At 43.8% G+C, this 5,409-nt stretch overlaps 1 pseudogene; it reads left to right on the forward strand.

The window, feature by feature from the left end:
• The first annotated feature begins 5,045 nt into the window (after window positions 1-5,045).
• Window positions 5,046-5,163, forward strand: LOC124546117 (annotated as a pseudogene).
• The last annotated feature ends 246 nt before the right edge of the window (window positions 5,164-5,409 follow it).

Here is a 5,409-nt window from a genome sequence, read left to right on the forward strand (position 1 = left end):
TTCTGAAAAATAAATGAGTATCACGGGCGTAGTGGGTTCTCGAAGTCTGCTAAAAATAGCTGCACGACACTAATTCAGAGTCTGGTTGGAGTACACGAAGTGAGTACGCACAAGAACATAGCTCGCAGTACCTGAAGAAAAGTCCTGGGTAGGCAGTCTAAAAGTTATGCATAAAAGGGAATCAAAAGCTTGGCTGAATATCATAGCACACCATTAACACATCAATCTTTTTGCTTGTGGAGATGAACGTGTTCAATGAGATTCAAGAGCGCGTTCTACGTATCAAGCAGAATTTAGAAGACGCTATATAGTATTCGTAGATTAAAACTGAAGAAGCTGCAAAAAGGTGGGAATTTAAGGAGATGGGACCTGGATAAACTGAAAGAACCAGATGTTGTAGAGAGTTTCAGGGAGAGCATAAGGGAACAATTGACAGGAATGGGGGAAAGAAATACAGTAGAAGAAGAATGGGTAGCTCTGAAGGGATGAAGTAGTGAAGGCAGCAGAGGATAAAGTAGGTAAAAAGACGAGGGCTAGTAGAAATCCTTCGGTAACAGAAGAAATATTTTATTTAATTGATGAAAGGAGAAAATATAAAAACGCAATAAATGAAGTAGGCAAATGGGAATACAAACGTCTCAAAAATGAGATCGGCAGGAAGTGCAAAATGGCTAAGCAGGGATGGCTAGAGGACAAATGTAATGATGTAGAGGCTTACCTCACTAGGGGTAAGATAGATACTGCCTACAGGAAAATTAAAGAGACCTTTGGAGAAAACAGGGCCACTTGTATGAATATCAAGAGCTCAGATGGAAACACAGTTCTAAGCAAAGAAGGGAAAGCAGAAAGGTGGAAGGAGTATATAGAGCGTCTATACAAGGGCGATGTACTTTGAGGACAATATTATGGAAATGGAAGAGGATGTAGATGAAGATGAAATGGGAGATACGATACTGCGTGAAGAGTTTGACAGAGTACTGAAAGACCTGAGTCGAAACAAGGCTCCGGGAGTAGACAACATTCCATTGGAAGTACTGATGGCCTTGGGAGACACACTGGACTCGCATTCGGGAGGACGACGGTTCAATACCGTCTCCGGCCATCCTGATTTAGGTTTTCCGTGATTTCCCTAAATCGCTTCAGGCAAATGCCGGGATGGTTCCTTTGAAAGGGCACGGCTGATTTCCTTCCCCATCCTTCCCTCACCCCGAGCTTGCGCTCCGTCTCTAATGACCTCGTTGTCGACGGGACGTTAAACAGTAATCTCCTCCTCCTTGGGAGAGCCAGTCCTGACAAAACTCTACCATCTGATGAGCAAGATGTATGAGACAGTTGAAATACCCTCAGACTTCAAGAAGAATACAATAATTCCAATCCCAATGAAAGCAGGTGTTGACAGATGTGAAAATTACCGAACTATCAGTTTAATAAGTCACAGCTGCAAAATACTAACGCGAATTCTTTACAGACGAATGGAAAAACTGGTAGATGCCGACCTCGGGAAAGATCAGTTTGGATTCCGGAGAAATGTTGGAACACGTGAGGCAATACTGACCCTACGACTTATCTTAGAAGCTAGATTAAGGAAAGGCAAACCTACATTTCTAGCATTTGTAGACTTAGAGAAAGCTTTTGTCAGTGTTGACTGGAATGCTCTCTTTCAAATTCTAAAGGTGGCAGGGGTAAAATACAGGGAGCGAAAGGCGATTTACAATTTGTACAGAAACCAGATAGCAGCTATAAGAGTCGAGGGGCATTAAAGGGAAGCAGCGGTGGGGAAGGGAGTGAGACAGGGTTGTAGCCTGTCTCCGATGTTATTCAATCTGCACATTGAACTAGCAGTAAAGGAAACAAAAGAAAAATTTGGAGTAGGTATTAAAGGCCATGGAGAAGAAATAAAAACGTTGAGGTTCGCCGATGACATTGTAATTCTGTCAGAGACAGCAAAGGACTTGGATCAGCAGTTGAACGGAATGGGCAGTGTCTTGAAAGGAAGGTATAAGATGAACATCAACAAAAGCAAAAGAAGGATTATGTAATGTAGTCGAATTAAGTCGGGTGCTGCTGAGAGAATTAGATTAGGAAATGAGACACTTTAAGTAGTAAATGAGTTTTGCTATTTGGGCAGCAAAATAACTGAATATGGTCGAAGTAGAGAGGATATAAAATGTAGACTGGCAATGGCAAGGAAAGCGTTTCTGAAGAAGAGAAATTTGTTAACATCGAGTATAGATTTAAGTGTCAGGAAGTCGTTTCTGAAAGTATTTGTATGGAGTGTAGCCATGTATGGAAGTGAAACATGGACGATAAATAGTTTGGACAAGAAGAGAAGAGTATAGATTTAAGTGTCAGGAAGTCGTTTCTGAAAGTATTTGTATGGAGTGTAGCCATGTATGGAAGTGAAACATGGACGATAAATAGTTTGGACAAGAAGAGAACAGAAGCTTTCGAAATGTGATGCTACAGAATAATGCTGGAGATTAGACGGGCAGATCGCATAACTAATGAGGAGGTATTGAATAGAATTTGGGAGAAGAGAAGTTTGTGGCCCAACTTGACAAGAAGAAGGGACCAGTTGGTAGGACATGTTCTGAGGCATCAAGGGATCACAAATTTAGCATTGGAGGGCAGCGTGGAGGGTAAAAATCGTAGAGGGAGACCAAGAGATGAATACACTAAACAGTTTCAGAAGGATGTAGGTTGCAGTAAGTACTGGGAGATGAAGAAGCTTGCACAGGATAGAGTAGCATGGAGAGCTGCATCAAACCAGTCTCAGGACTGAAAACAACAACAACAACATATAGTATTCTGTCGTTCGCAATGGAAGCCCATGTTTTGTAGTTTTTAATGCGCTAACTAACTTTCTGTGAATATCTTATACATCACCAGTTAGTCCAAAAAGTTTCGCGACTAGACTGATAAATTAAGCTTCCATTTTTACCGGTTGAGGTACGGAGCTCTAAAGACAGAGAAAAGTTGAGATAGTAGTTTTAATGCTTCAGGTATTCTTCATAACCTACCCTCAATTTCGTATGACGCACAGAACGTTCATACAACCGCGTAAAACTATCAGAGAAGTCCTTTTTTGGGATGTTGTTCTACTCGCACGTTACCTTCGCTTGAACGTCGGTTACGTCGTCAAAATGTTGATCCGTCATGTGAATAGTAGCACTTAGTTGTTTTGTGGTAGGTCACATTTTGTGGCAGGTCACTCACCCGTGATGATTTAAGAACTGTCCGCGGTCGGCAATTCAATAAATTCGCGCAGACGTCCACGCGACGTTCTTTGTGTTTAGTAGTCAAGGTATGTGGGACAATCTTTGCATGAATTTATCTCTTTTCCAAATCATTCTGGAAAATATCCTGAATGCTTGAATCATTCAAGATCTGCAATCCGTATCGGATCTAACTTTCGTTCTTGCTTTCCTTTTTCCTTCAGCAATTCAACCTTGATGGGTTTCAATTGGAATACCTACTTTACACTAATATATAACGTTTCCATACTCATCGTTCATTTCCAACAAAAAATTTCAGAAAGTTTACTCTTCGCATTGCTATTTCCGTCACGCGTTCTATGCCTGAGTATTTAACGCCAAGTGTCTTGATGTGCAGAACACTAAATCCCGTACACACTGCCTTCCGATCGCTATAATTTTTAGCTCTTTCCCTGCCGACTATATTTTACATTGTTTCTCCAAGGTACTGTAATGCAGGTTCACAGTAGATATGTGGTACCTGTCGACTATGCGACTAAATAATAGATATTGAGAGTTCCCATCTTCCATGTCTGTTATATCCATGCATTTTCAAAGGATTGTTATGATAGATCGCTAGACAATCTTAGTGTACGCAGACAGCCACAAACTGTACTAACACCACGATTCTGACGAACTGAAGAAAGTCGTGCCGACCAAAAACAGCTGCGCCAAATGATGGACGAAAGAGTTCCATCGCGGTATTAAGTGATACCTGTACGTCGCGACTGAGCAAAGCCGAGACATTCCGAGTAGTGCCGAGACAGGCCGAGCCCCAGGCCGCTCGCGTGCAGTACATTGTGCATGCGTGAAGCTCTGTATGCTGTGGCCGACCCAGATATAGAAGATCGCTGTGTTCTCCATAAGATACGGAACACAGTCACAGAAGAGTGCCAAGCTGCCCAGTACACAGGTGCAACTGAGCTAAGGCTAGCCTCAGAGGGTGCGAAAGGCAAGCTTAATTTTATGCTTAAGTTACACAAATACACTCCAGGGGAAAAAGACGCAAAACTAAGGAATTATCCGAATGGAACGGAAATCGGTAGGTGTGATGTACACGTATGGACAAACAAATGATTACAGTTTAAGAAACATTGGATAATTTATTTATGGAGAATGAGATTCAGAAATTTAGCAAGTCAATAACTTATTTGTCCACATTTGGCCCTTATGCAAGCAGTTATTCGGTTTGACACTGAGTGGTGGAGTTATTGGATGTTCTCCAGAGGGATCTGCTGTCAAATTCTGTCCAATTGGTGAGTCATATCATCAAAATTCTGAGGTGGTTGGAGGGCGTTGCCCGTAATTCCTTCAACATACTCTGTTGAAGAGACATGGCATTCTTGCAGGTTAAGGTAAGATTTGGAAAGCATGGAGACGAAACTCAACAAAGTGTGTGGGGAGGGGGGGGGGGAGAGCATTGCTGAAATGCAAGGCCAGGAGGGCTTATCATGACTGGCAACGAAACGGGATGTAGAATATCGACACGTGCCGCTGTGGTGTAAGTTTGCCGCGGATGAGAACCAAAGGGCTTTAGCTATGAAAAGAAAAGGCACCCTACACCATCACTCCTGGCTGTCGGGCCATATGCTGGGCGACAGTCAGGTTGGTGTCCCACCGAAGTCTAGGGCGGCCTGGAATCTCGCTGACTGGAACAGATTTGTCTTCAGTGATTCAGTGATGAATCCCGCTTCGAGTTGAGCGCCGATAACCAGTGAAGACGTGTCCGGAGTCACTGCAGACAGTGTGGAATATCATCCTTTTTGACGCCCGCCATACAGACCAACAGTAGCCAACGGCCTTGCCGCAGTGGTAACACCGGTTCCCGTCAGATCAACGAAGTTAAGCGCTGTTGGGCTGGGCTAGCACTTCGACGGGTGACCATCCGGTCTACCGAGCGCTGTTGGCAAGCGGGGTGTACTCAACCCTTGTGAGGCAAACTAAGGAGCTACTTGATTGAGAAGCAGCGGCTCCTGTCTCGGAAACTGATATACGGCCGGGATAGCGGTGTGCTGACCACATGCCCCTCCATATCCGCATCCAGTGACGCTGTGGTCTGAGGATGACACAGCAGCCGGTCGGCACCTTTGGGCCTACATAGCCTGTTCGGAAGGAGTTTTAATACGGCCCAACAAACAGGAGTGATGGTCTAGGG

Source organism: Schistocerca americana, chromosome 8 (genome assembly GCF_021461395.2).
Source record: "Schistocerca americana isolate TAMUIC-IGC-003095 chromosome 8, iqSchAmer2.1, whole genome shotgun sequence".
NCBI lineage: Eukaryota > Metazoa > Arthropoda > Insecta > Orthoptera > Acrididae > Schistocerca > Schistocerca americana.